The sequence below is a fragment of the Saccostrea echinata genome, unplaced genomic scaffold (genome assembly GCF_033153115.1).
Source record: "Saccostrea echinata isolate AGI-Se365-2 ecotype Australia unplaced genomic scaffold, CSIRO_AGI_Sech_v1 ptg000065l, whole genome shotgun sequence".
In the NCBI taxonomy this organism is placed as follows: Eukaryota; Metazoa; Mollusca; class Bivalvia; order Ostreida; family Ostreidae; genus Saccostrea; species Saccostrea echinata.
Window position 1 is genome coordinate 2,014,368 of NW_026889814.1, and position 14,818 is coordinate 2,029,185.

Here is a 14,818-nt window from a genome sequence, read left to right on the forward strand (position 1 = left end):
TCGAAGTAGACTGGGAATAAAAATAAAGTAATTTAAAAAATACAAGAAGTTATATGTGGTAATTTATGTAATTGTTTATAAATTTAACAAAAATAAATTTTGTGTCTAAGAAATAACCAGTTCTGTTGAATGTGCACAAGTAACCGGCCTCAATTTATTTGTGTATGACAGTTTGTGATTGTTTTTGTAGTAAAACTTGTTTCTCGGTTGTATATTATGCAGGTTTTCCCAGTACTTGTGCTTATTATGCATTGTTTAGATAATTATCCATCTTATCATAAAAACAGCAAAAACATTATCACAAATTAAACAATGCACATTTGTGATGGTACATATTGTCGTTTTGTACATATTGTCGTCGGCAACAATATGTATCTACCCTCACGGTACATATTGTCGTCCATCGGTACATATTGTCGCCGGCGACAATATGTACCGAGACGGGCATTATTTTCCTCCTGCATAAAGGACGACAAAATGTACAGTCAAGCACCAACACATGTTGTCGGCGACAATATGTACAGTCAAGGTCGGCATATATTGTCGTCGATATATAGTTTTGACGAACATTTACTTGAGAAAGGAAAGAGGGATTGACAAACACAAACGTACAGCATTACTCGCAATACTGTAGGGAGAAAACTTTTTGGTCAGAAAATTGTGTCTAGGATTTATGTACTTCACTGTGATATTTCATAGATACCATAATTCTTGAGATATTTGAAAAATCAGCCTATTCGTTTTTTTGGTACTATATACTTGGAGATTGAATACATGTATTAGTTTGGGGTTTTTTTGTTCAGTAGTTATGTTTATTTGGAAATCATCAAATCCGTGAATAAGGGGGATTCAAGTTTGTTCAAATGAAGGACCAATCCCTCTTTCAAGGAGATAGGAATTGGTGATAATTTAGTGACATCTTTTTAAAATCTTCTCAAGAACCACTGTTACAGAAAAGTTCAACTTATGTGAAAGCTTCATTATGAAGTGTAGATTCAGTTTTATTCAGATCATGTCCATCAGGGGAAGGGTGTGTCTACAAAAGGTGATCAAAGTTTTTCATAGAATATTTAGAAAAAATTCTTTCAAAATCTTTTTTCAAGAACTACCGCGTCAGAAGAGATGATTCTTATGTGAAAGCTTCATTACATAGCGTACGTTCAATTTTGATGTGCTAGATGGCACGAAAAAGATATCTCACTGCTCCATGACCCTGAGTGCCAAGCATAGGCACCATTCTGAAATTTCTGGATCCACTGCGAAACAGCAGCAGGCCTGTGATTAGTGATGTTTATATGGAAGCATCCTCAGGTAGCGTAGACTCAAGTATTTTTAAATCAAACCGGGGCTTGGGTGGGGCCACAATGGTGATCAAAGTTTTACATAGGAATATATGGGAAAGTTCTTTAAAAATCAGTGGTGGATCCAGGAATTTCATAACGAGGGGGGCGCAGTAGAAGGGAGGGGGGACTGGGGGTTGCATTGAAGCCCCCAGTCGGTCTAGGGCAAAGCCCTGGTGGGGGTCGAAAGCCCCCGGAAGCTGACGAACTCTTACAAATAAGAGATGCTTTTTTCCTTGATTTTAGGATAATGGACATATAAGTTCAACATAGAAAAATTCAAACGGGGGGAGGGGGGGGGGGGGCGTGCGCCCGGCGCGCCGACCCTGGATCCGCCTTTGAAAATTATCTTCTCAACAATAGCAAAGCCACGATTAGTCAATTTTTATGGAGCATTGCCGTGCATTGTCTTGCGACATGTTCTGATGGACGACAATATGCGCAGTGAGGGTAGGTACACATTGTCGCCGGCGACAATATGAACAGGACGACAAAATGTACCGTCACAATCACGCTGCATGAATAGCATACGACACACGTCAGTGTGATTCACACACCAATTACATTCACGAAACTACCAAAAAACAACAAAAGAAATTTTTAAGCAACGATATCTGTGGGGCGACAATATGTACAGTGAGGGTGAGGCACATAATGTCGCCGGCGACAATATGTACATGTGTAACTTTTCAGCCGGCGACATTATGTACTGATCGACGACAATATGTGCAGTGAGGGAAGGTACATATTGTCGCCGACGACAATATGTACAAAACGACAATATGTACCGTCACAACATTTCTTATTTACTGGCAAAGGTTCCACCATCCCCCGAAGGTATATTTTCTTCTACGTGAAAAGGGAAATTTTTGCTGTAAGTGTGGATTAAGCTTGTTTTTGCCAGTAAATAACTGCTCTATTATAGAAAAAAAAAACAAACAAAACAAAACAAAACAAAAACTGTACCAAATATAACTCGAGATAATCGATATGCGCTATGTAAAGTTTTAAGTACACACATGTAGCTGTTACAGTAGTATTTGGTTAAGTAGGTATTGTATATATCAATGCTATAAATGTTTAATTTTTCAATCTCAGAACGATGCACTCTGTGCTATTTTGTCAATACGGACATCAGCCACTGCAGTTTAGAAAACAATTCTCATGATTTAAATAATATTGATGGAAATATGATTCATATTGAAGACAAACAAATAATATTTGGCATGTGGCAAGCAATTTATTGCAATCACTGAGATTAGATTACGGATTCTCTACAGCGGAACCTGCAAAATGCATTAGCTAATGATCACATTTGTAACTATGCAAGGTTGGAAAATGTACATGTTTGCTATAAATTGCATAAATTTATGTGTTTTTTTTTTCCTGAAAATGTAAGCACAGATGGAATATGATGCAATGAGTTGATATTATTTATTTTAAAATAACGTAAATTTATTGATCAATTGAAAGTGTGCAAATTGTCCAAATTTGATGATGCCATTAACTAAACAGTCTCATTATCCACTTAGATACAGCCTGAGTCTTCTAGCATTTGGGTGGCTTGGCCAACTCTTTATAATCACACTTCTATGTATAATTGTAATTCTTTGTATAATTGTTTAAAAGACGTTAATGGTAATCTAACAACAAAGCTTAATGATAAACGTGATGGCTTTTACTTTCAATCGTCAACTTCCCTTACTTATGCAACAATATGTACCCTTATCACCTGCATATGGGGCGTATATCTCTCAGTAGATTCGATACGCAAGAGATGCTCTACGTATGAGCAATTTCTAAAACGAGGTAAGTGATTGTCAAACACGTTGATGAAACAAGAATATAAACAGTCTCGTTTAAAGTTATCATTTCGTAAGTTCTATGACCTTGTCAGCAAATAAATCTATCATTAAGTCATATGCTCACTGACGTTTTTCATACTTATTATTAGGTTATTATTTACACACTGAATTGTCGACGGATTTTTCTGTTATTTCCCGATCATGACAAGGAGCACATGGCGGGTCTGACCGGTCGGCAGGGGATGCTCACTCCTCCATGGCACCTGATCCAACCTCTGATGTTTTTGGAGGTCCGTGTGTGCTCTGCTCTGTTTTGTTTTAATGGATTTGAGCTTAATACTGTTCCTTATCTCCATATTTCATTACTCAAAAAAAAAAAAAAAAATAAAATAAAATAAAAATAAAAATAAAATAAAATAAAATCATGTCTTGCTTGTTTCCGCTAATCTTTTTGATTCAATAAATAGAAGACAAGATCAAAATATCATTTACACATTAAATTAATTCTCCTACTAGTTAGTAAATTGGAAATAAATGGCTGCATTCTTTACCAAATTATTATAAGAAGTATAGAGGATAACCGAAATACCAACACACAAGTGCGTAAGGGGCAACGAAGTTCTTGTGTTGAACATAAGTTTCCAAAAAGTGCAAATGCTTTTCAACCAACATGTGAACAGGGAATGATTCAGAAAATATCTGTTCACCCTAATTCCAAAACATTGCTCCCTGTTTGATAGTAACTGGCACAGTACTTCAGGCCGTCAGTCCCCCTCTCCTCCATTTAAAAGAAGTTTAGGGGTACCCATGTATGGCTTGAGCTTGTTCCAGAGATGCTCTGGGATATTCCTAGGATTCCCATATCCGCCGGTCACTTAAATGACAACGCCTCAAATAAAATATTTGTAACAACTATGAGTTGTGAGTCAAAATGGCATGATCTGAATCAATAAACTTAGTCAATGTGAAACGTTGTCTTTCCATAATGAAGGTTTGAATGACGATTTCGTTCAGGTTTATCATAGAGTCTTGTACGAAAGCTGTCGTATTGTTTGTGATGGACTTTTGGGTGTGGTTTATTCCCGTCTTTTATTTAACGTGTTGATTCTCATGGATAAACAGTCATGTTACTTTTTATGTGGACTGCCTAGTGTGAATTTTTCTGGGTGTTTAAATGTTGTTTTCACTCTCAGGCATCTACTTTAATCTGATGAACAATACAGTTGAATCTAAACATGGAAAAAGTATTCCTTTTGAAGGAATGATAGGCATGGGATCATAAAGTTAGCATTATGAAATGTCTTGAAATAAGTTTGTAGACTTTTTCTTTTAATTAACATAAATTCATATTTTTATATACGAGTTTGTACATACATATACTTAAAATTATTTTTAATTTCACACTATTTCTCAAGTGAGTACGTAGAAAGGTTAGCCATATTAACATGCTTTTCTTAATATACCAAATTAAAATAAAAGAACAAATTTTAACAGGGCATTGTTCTTACATGTATATGAAAAAGTTGAAAAAGTATGATCACAAACATTATGTTGTCTTTAAAAATATTTTTATTTGGAAAAACTAAAAAAAAAAAAAACAGATAATGTGGACTTTTTTTCCTTTTTAAATTGGATAAGAGACATGAAATCAACTAGGTTAAAACCTTTGAAAGGAAAAATATCTCTGAAGATAATCTAGCTTTCATTTTTTAAAAACGAGTTCTTAATTAAAGTTGCAAGGAAATAAAACTTAAGTTTTCATGCATGAACCTAGTCAATTTGGAAACGATTTTTTTCTGATTAACAGGATCATAAACTATGTTCAGTACTATCTTCCATAGATCGTTGGAAGCAAATTGGAAGGGGGGGGGGGTTAATCAACAAAAAAAAACCCACTAATCCCCAATTATCAATGCCTATATTATATCTATCTTTGCAAAAAAAGTGGGGGCTAAACCCCCCTCCCTCCCCAGGTTTCGACATATATGTCTCTAGCAAAGTAATTGCTAAGAAAATACACGTAGTTTGAATGACCTTGTACGCAATTTGCTGAATGAATGTTTCCCGCTAAACTCCATTGAATTATGAGCCGTGTGCAAGATCAATTGACACATTCTTTAATTATATAGAGATAGCTTTATCGTAGATAGATGGAGGCAATGTGACGTGGCTAAGTGAAGTGTCAAGCACTTTTTAAATCATCATAACGGTAAAATTCAAAATACTTCCAAACTGAAAACGGTGAAATTTGAAATTTCTTTCTAAACGGTAATATGCTAGAAGTCTAAAGCAAACGCTCTTACCATCGAGCCACGCGGATGACCGCGCCTGCTCGTTGTTACTTACACGCTGTTGTAACTTTTGCAAACTGCCCTATCGGGACGCCATAGTTACAACACAAATTAAAGTTGATACTTACAATCCATGTAACAAGTGGTCCTTCCGTGAAAGCGTTCTTTGCATTTGATTTTTTTTTATCGCAGCTTAAATAGATCAAGCAATTGTGGAATGTTTTGTATGGTCAAACTTAGATTGGCTGGCTTCTACTTTCATTTAATATCGACTTGTAAATCAAAACAAGCTATAAGAATACAAAACAATATAGTAATTTTTTTTTCATTGTACACTAACCTTTGAAAAAAGCTAAAGAAACATCAACAAAATGAGTGATTTAGGCTATCGCTATCTGTCATATAGAAATGTATATGTAACCGGATCGATGGGCATACCTTTTAGCAACAACGAATGCAAGTTAAAATAATTTCAGATTAAAACAAAATTAATTCAAATACCGAATATAGAACTCCAAGGAAAATTGTCTGACTTTTCAAACTTATCAGTAATAAAGGTTGAAGGAATTCAGATTGAAATGGGACTGGAAAGTGATATATTTTTTAAAAATCAGTCCATGAAACTTTGCGATGTCTCGATTTCAAATTAATCAACAAAATGATTGGTTAGTTATGGGATCCGGTGAAACAGCATAGACATATGTCAAAGATTCTGGGAATAAATTATACATCAAAGTAAAATAAGGTGTGATGGTTAAGGAGAATATTGTTTTCCGACATTCAGTAGAGTGGAGGAATGCGTGTCCTGCTAAATACTTGCAGATAACAGAGGAAACTTCCCAATAGTTCGTAAACATAGAAAGAATTAATATTACGAATATATTAATTATTGGACAGAATCGCAGGGAAAGCCTATAATGATAAATCGATTAATAGTTTCAAAAAAGTAATGTTAAATACATCCTAGAAAGAAAGAATAAAAAAATAAAATTTTCACCAGCATTTCTTCAGCATGAACATTTGAAGTTCAATTGAGGACTGAAAAGAACAAGGTTCAATTAATGCCTTTTTTGGCCCTGTGAATTTCTGAAAAACTGAAACTGCTTAGTTTTAGTTGACAATGCATTAAATTTCATTAAGACATTTGGCAATTGCGAATCTTCCAAAAATGACGTGATTTTCTGGCTAGTCAATGCATTATGACGTCATGAAATACGTCATTTTCCTCATATCCTGAACAATTCTACAAAAACAGCCAATTTTTAAAGCTATTTTTCGATATTTAATATAGAGCGCAATCTCTGATCTAAAATATGCAATTATTTACTGATAGAACCGTCTCTGAGGATTACAAAACATGTTTTATTTTTTAGATGAGAGGGTGCGCTCATATTATTTTTCTTCTCTGAAAGTACTTAAATATACATGTTTTCCTTAAAAATTCAAGAACATCGCAATTCCATAAAGCTTGTTTTCCAAGACCTGGACTTTAAGGAGAAAAATTTTAGCAGGAAATGAAAGCACTAAGTCTCTACTTTACCTTGATGTTTAAAATGGAACATAAGGTATTAGTCAATAAGTTGGTATATCTACAGGACCATTTTATGCATAAAGTGAACCTAGCTCTTTAAGATGATTTAAACATAGTTTAACTTTTCGAAATGTGAAGCAGAATGAACTGAATGAGAAATAAAACATTGGTGTCCCTTAAAAGTGCTGAGGAATTGTATAACATCTGTATTTCTTTTATAGAAGAACATTCATAGTCTTCACGGGAATATATATCTTAAGACATCACACACACACACTCCAAAACAAACAAATGAACAAAAAAATCAAAATTATAAAAGGTCAATTAAAATAAAACCTACTAAAATGAAAAGTTCATATTTGTAAAGTAAGTTTAAAAACCCCTTTTGATCAGCCCCACGGACTGATGAAAAAAAAATGCAGGTAGTTTTATTTCGTTGTCAAATACTGAAACGTCGAAGTGCATGTATGTACAAAAATATATATTTCCTATATCATGTTCAAGGCTTCAGACAGGAGCAGCTAAATGAACACATGGGCCATAAACCACTCAAATCGAAATAATCCAGTTTCCCTGTCAATATGAATGTATGAAACATTATATCATATAACACTCAAAAAGGAGAAAAATTACGCCATATAGTATGCATAATAAATTTTGGGTTTGCTTCAGAAATCTCATTTTCATCGTGGCATGTTCTGATAAATGTTGCTAAAATTGCCTAGAGAGAGAGAGAGAGAGAGAGAGAGAGAGAGAGAGAGAGAGAGAGAGAGATGCAAATTGGTGATATACAAAACCTGAGATCAGAGAAAATGTCATTTCTTTCTGAAAATAAAGATTCAGATGAATGTTAAATTTACGAAATAAAAAAAAAAACCCTTTACTGGCCCTTCTTCCTCCGATGTGAATTACATCCTCCAAATTAGATCCTCGGAAGAAGAAATCGCCAATTAGCAAGATCCCAGGTGCATGACTGAATATTGATTCCGAAGAAAAAGTAATCATTAAACGCATTTTAGAAATGTCTTAACTAATCACTTGATTCCGGCGACGCTGTGATTATAAGATCACCTGTTTTCTAAAGTAAGATTTATTACCTTATCTGTTCCGTGATCTTTTTCGTTATTTTAAAAATCAATTACAGAGATCACAATTATAATTATAACGTCAAGTAAGATGTTACGATCCTTATGATAGCTTACCTGTTTCCGATAAACTATTTGTCTGGGCATTTTGTCAATTCTATGAAATGTACATGTATTGGATTAAAATGAACGTTTCTGTATAATCATTAATTATATTTGTATCAAGAGTAAGATTTGTAACAACAGCTCTTGGTTAAGTCAATAATATTTTTAGATTCATTTTTAACATGTCAATGTATATGTGTCTTCTGATTGCCAATTGGGATGATAGGTCATTCTCTCGTAGTCAAGATAATTTTCCGTACTTCAGTGAGTCAAAAAAAAAATATTGTGGTTGGTATGAACATAATAAATACGAGGGTTGTCCGGTAAAATCATGAACATCGCGTTTTTATTGAAAAATAATGCAGGCACTGAGCTGAAATTTTCAGGAAATGTTTATTAATCATATTTAAGTACATCTTAATATTTTTAATAGATTATAGGCAAAAATAAGGATTTCATTATACTTGAATGTGTACAAGGTATGGTCCTACGGCGCACGCCCATAAAATCAGGATTTTGTCAGGGAATATTCGAGTATTATTTCGAAATAAAAGTATAAAATAGATAAGGTTGGGATAAAAAAAATTATCCTATTTTTCATTCATCTATTATGTCGTCATTAGGAAAATTTCAAGGAATTTGCTTGTTTTTTCAATTTTTCGAGACTTTAAAATGGGGAAAGTGGTAAACGCAACACACGAAAAATGGTGATGTTTGATGACGTTACAGCACTGGAAAGCAGTTCAGTTATATGTTGAGAGAGAAATGACGCCTTAAGAGACTTTAAATGATAATAGAATATAAAAAAAATATAAAAATATAAAAATATCTCTAATACATTAAAATACGAGTGGAATGGAAATTTTTTTAACGGGGGCTTTTTGATGAGTCCTCCGGTAGATCGAAGCATACACACAACCAGCTATTGGCAATAACGAAAGACGCTTTCATTGCAAACCGTCGAAAAAAATTAGTTCAGTGAAGGTGAGAGTACCTTCCATAACTTACTAATACAAGTTTTCATAGGGTCTCATGTGTGTGCGAGATTGGTCACTCGAGAGTTTATGGGGGAATAAAGGCGAACTCGAGTGTATGCGTCAGTAAAATTCCCGAAATTTAAATCAGGCTTATCCAACCTTTTAAGCAAAGATGAAACGTGACGTTGCTTTTGACATTTTGATGTTATCATCGTGCGCCGTAAGGCGATACTACACATAACATAAAACCCGATCTTTTGTCTATTTGAGCTCATAATCTTTGAAATTTGTTATGTATATTGATGAAAAATGTACTAAAGAGTAGTGAAAATTTTAGAAAGCAGTCTTGATTTTTTTTTCACTATAGACTACTTGTCCACGATTTTACAGGACAACCCTCGTAATACAAAATAAAAAAAAAAAATATACACGTACATGTATACATTTATGCTGTGTTAGGGATTAAGAGAACATAAGTAAAAATAAAAACAACGAAAATATGTCCATGTTGTTCCATGAAGAAATGCATTATAAGACATAGTAAAAAAAAATCGAAACTTCAGTATTCGAGTACTTGGGGAAAATATTATTATTTCTTCAGAGTATAACCATAATTGAAATTAATTCAACAAAATGTATGGTCTCTTTAATAATTTGGTTAACAATTACGCTTCTATCGTCTTGGAATATTTTTAAATTTATTTTAAATCTATGAGATATCAAATATCGAAGCTGAATTAACTTACAATGGAGGCAAATAATATGTTTAATCATTAACGTATCAAGCATAGTGATATCGAAGTAATACCGAAGAAACAACTTTTTATTTCTAATTTCTTCGAACAGCAAAAAAAAAAAAAAAAAAAAAAAAAAAAAAAAGTCAGATATTCATTCTGATGATTGAACGCTAGCCATGTAGTTGAGATGCATGTAGTTATGTACTTGTCTACATAAAAAATAAGTGTTTGTCCCAATTTTACATCTTGTGCATTCTGGAAATATTTTCTTCAGGCATGTGTTCAATAATAATAATAATAATAATAATAATATACCATATATTAAGAAAAGAAAATTATAGATAATTTATGCCTTATACCGATAACATTTGCACCCATTCAAAACGTTTAATTGCAACTGTAGTAAAAAAAATTATCCATTAGGTGAAATTACAAACATTTCAATAAAGCATTAATTTTTCATCAATAAGTTAAATGAATGATTTTTAGGTATTGCTTGCAGCAATTTTCACAAAAAGTAGAAATATTAAGGTAACAAATAAGATACTTATTTTAAATATTCTAAACCACTAGAAATACGTTAATATAATGGACTTTATATACCCAACTTCTACTGAAAAAAAATATAGTAAAACGACACAAAAAACAATTTGTCAAAATTTTGAAAATAACAACTTAATTCGTGTTTATATAAGTAAAATGAATAGGTTAAACCGCATAGATTTTCATTTTTTATTAAAAATTTCACAAAAATGGGATTAAAAAAGACAATAATTGGAAGAGATTTTCAGAAACTGTAAAACTTGTGATCATGATGTTCTGATTACAAACTTTTCTTTTACTAGTAATCTTACTGGACAGAGCTCCTTTACCAAAACTTTGGATAATCGGAACTGTTGTTAATGTTGTCTACGGGATAGAATATACCCTTTGTGGGCTTATTTATGGTGAGAAAATCAGTGGTTCACTTACTAAAAGAATATTGGGACATAGATTTCAAGGTAACAACTGAGACCAGCAGCCTCTCTACAAGCACTTTAATTTTCCAGATCATTCTATTGAAAGTTAGAATTTCAGAAAAAAAATTACCGTAATACCATCATTGAGTACACCTTTCCGTAGACAACGAGAAGAATACTGGATTAGGATATTATTTTCATATGGTTTCAATGACAATATCATTAGCATTTTGAATACTTCAAGTCCACAGTGTAGCAATGTGAATGTAATGGGACTTTTTAGCAATATCCAGAGACGTAAGCGTAGTCATGGACATCAGTCTTAAAATAAACATACTATATACGATGTCTATTTTAATTCATTACTACCTTGTATGAATAAACATTTAAGTCTCCATTACATTTGCACCAAACTTTACTCTGTCCCTCTGAAAGTTTTATAAAGTCTATTTGTAAGTCAAGGAAATTATATTTGGATTCTTTGACACCAAAATACAGACTCGGATCTGTGATTATGGACATTGCAAATCAGAAGCTCTTTAAACCGTCACGTGTTACGGAAGAAAATGCTGCCCCAACAACCCGTTTTTTCCTAAAACTTAAAAAAGAACTTTAAAAAAAAATCTCTACAGTGCTTAGATATCGAACATCTGAAACATAATCCTCAAACGTGTTTAGATGTATATTCTTTACCCTAAAACTATAGTCCTGTTGGATGCGGCATTACTGACGTAAATATTTAATAAAGACCTTTAGTAACTTATTTTAAAAGGGCAAAAATTTAGGGAACCCCGATCTTTCAACTGGCGTCATAATTTCATAAATATTATGAATTCTGTGGAGGATTACGCCAGGCGATGGGCCAAACGTGAAAAAAATGGATCAAAATTATTAGATGGATGCTGAAATCTCGCATTAAGTGATTGAGGGACAATATGATAAACCATCTATCCTTCTGTCTGCAATAAAACAGAAGTGAAAAAGAATTAGATAGATCATACGATCAATATGTACTGGTCCCTGCTGACAAAGCAGGCAAAAACATTGTCTTTGATTGTAAGGCTCATTATTGTAAATGTAGTTTTAAAGAGCTGGGATTTAATTTTGCAAGTTGTAATCCAACTAATACCTATAGCTCCCTTTCTAATAAAAAATTCTTAAACATTTTTTTTATAATCCCAACAGTCAAATTGAATTTGATTAATCATACTTATACTGAATTCCTAAACTACATAAAAATCCTTACAAAGATACGTAGCGGGTTCCAGTAATTGTTCTACCGAGCCCCTTTCTTTGCTCCTCACTAAAATTTTAACAGTAGTTAATACTGAAACTTCACGAGTACTTAATAACTATATATTCCAAATGTGGCGAAAATCAGATATGGATTCTTAAAAACTTAAAGGAACTTCTAGAAAATGAAATCAAAAAAATTTCCCGAAATCAATAACATCAAAACGTACGACTTTTCAACACTTTATACAACCGTAAATTAATGTCCAAGCTTTTTGAAATCATAGTCAGCTGCTTTTTCAATAAAAATGTAACTCGTTTATTTTCTTATCTTGTCATTGGTCAAATTATTTTGTTAAAAGCATTCTGACTGTACACACATGCACTCCGAAGTTGCTATTAAAAAGATGCCTGAGTTTCTGATTGACAATATTCATGTAGTATTTGGAGATCAGGTTTTTGAAAAAAATATGTGGGACATCCCATGGATACCAATTGCACCCCATTGTTAGCAGACCTATTCCTTTATTTTTATATTCGCATAAAGCAGAATTTATTTTAAAAAAATTCTACATGAGAAGAAGAAAACACTTGCTGTGGCTTTTAACTTGACATTTATATATACTGAAACGCAAAAGAAACGCAACAAGCAGTAATCTACAAATATCTGAACCTTTAAACTAATGATTTTCAAAACTGATTACAGCTGAGTTAAACTCGATTTAAAAACATCAGAGATTTGATAACAATGTTAAATGATTATCTTTTAACTTTAGAAAGTAACACATAACTGTTAAAACACCCCCCTTCTCAGCCATTCAATTATAGCGTGGAAGACTGCCATGCACAACAATTGCAGCTTGATTTCCACGATGCAATAGGTTCAACAATCTTGAGATCTGAGCGAAAAAAATATCCTTCGCCATTTTTAAATGTCCGTTTTTCAGATGACGAAGTCGAATTTTCTGTAACCTAGCGCAGTGTAGTAACACTTGGACTTCCGGTCCACGGACTATCATTCATGCTAATGATACGTATGAGCCTGTTGAAGCATGTTGTCGTGCATTTTTGCATCTGCAATTCTCCATCACCTTTATTTTCAGATTTTCCAGCTAGAGCATTTGAAATGCGTACTTAAGTCATTTTCAGGAAGCCTTGGCATCTCTTCCGGAAACGAAAGAAGAATTTATTTTGCAGAATATTGCTGCATTACTTATGATAAACAGATACAAACCCTTAAAACCCAATATTTTTGTCAAATGTTTTGTTAAACATGCAATTTTTGATTTCTGTTAAGCGGGCTCAAACTTAACTTCCGGTTATGGCATGAAAATCATTCAACCGTTAAATTATCGATACTTACAATGTTGAAGATATCCGTACCTTTTTAGATACAAAATTATATCCTTTATATAATTTTCCCCTCTAAAATAGGATGTTGCATTTCTTTTGCGTTTCAGTATATATCGAGGACGTATTATCAATTACCAATAGTTATTTCCATTCATATATCAACTCGAGTATGACACATCAGTTTCATATTTGGATATTTAAAAAAAAAAAAAAAAAAAAAAAAAAAAAAAAAAAAACGTTAACGTCAACCTAACAACAAAAATATATGATAAATGTGATTACTTCAACTTTTCTATCGTGAACTTCCCTTATTTTTTTTAGCAATATGCTAAGTACCCTTATCACCTGCATTTGGAGTTTTTGTCTTCCAGTTGATTCGTTACGGACAAACCAATTTCTAAAACGAGGCAAGCTATTGAGAAACATGTTGATGAAAAAAGAAAATCAACAGCCTCGTTTGAAGTCAACATTTCTCAAGTTCTGTGGTTGATACAATGACCTTGTCAGCAAATAAAATCTACCAAATGGTCGAATGCTGACCAACGTTTTTCATACTAATTTTAAGGCCATTATTTACATACTGAAATGTCTAAGGATTTTTCCGCATGCCCGATCATATATGAATCAATTTATGTTTCCATGTTTGCTCTGGTCCCGATTCGTTATCTCCATGTAATTCATTAATAAGGATGGAGAAAGGCGGAATTTTGAACATCATAGAAAATTTACAATCTCTTTATAATATAGAATTTTTTTATTCAAATCATTTGCAAAATAGGTCAAAAATATATACCAGTCCAGGCAGAGCAGAGCGGCACTTAGGGAACACTTTATCCGGCGTTTGTCTATCTGTCCGTCCGTCGGTCTGTCCAGCTGTCCCTCTGTCATACCCTATATCTCGAGAATTGTAAGAGGTACGGATTTAATATTTTGTACATATATTGCTTGGCAATATGTCTTGTAAATTAACATAAATCTTGACATTTTACCTTGACCTTTGACCAACTTTTCAAAATACTTCATAGTGCCAATATACAGTTATATTTTTGACATTTTAGAGGAAAATCTATGCTATTTAGTATGTAAAAATACCAGCATTACAATCCACTTTACCTTGACCTTTGACCTACTTTGCAAAAATACCCGGGCAGTTAAATTTAACTGGATGATTGTCAGTAACACGTATTTTTTTTAAACGATTGAAAGAAAAAAAGATAAATAGTTATTTCTAATAATTTCTGTTTAAATATTCATTTGAGGGTTAGGGAACCACATTTTCTTTGAATGTCAGATTCTATCGCAATCTTATACTATCCATGGATGTCCAATTTTTCTTTGCAGGCAAATGCATGAACTATCATGCTTATAGTAAATAGAAAGCTTACCAATCTTAGATTTATTT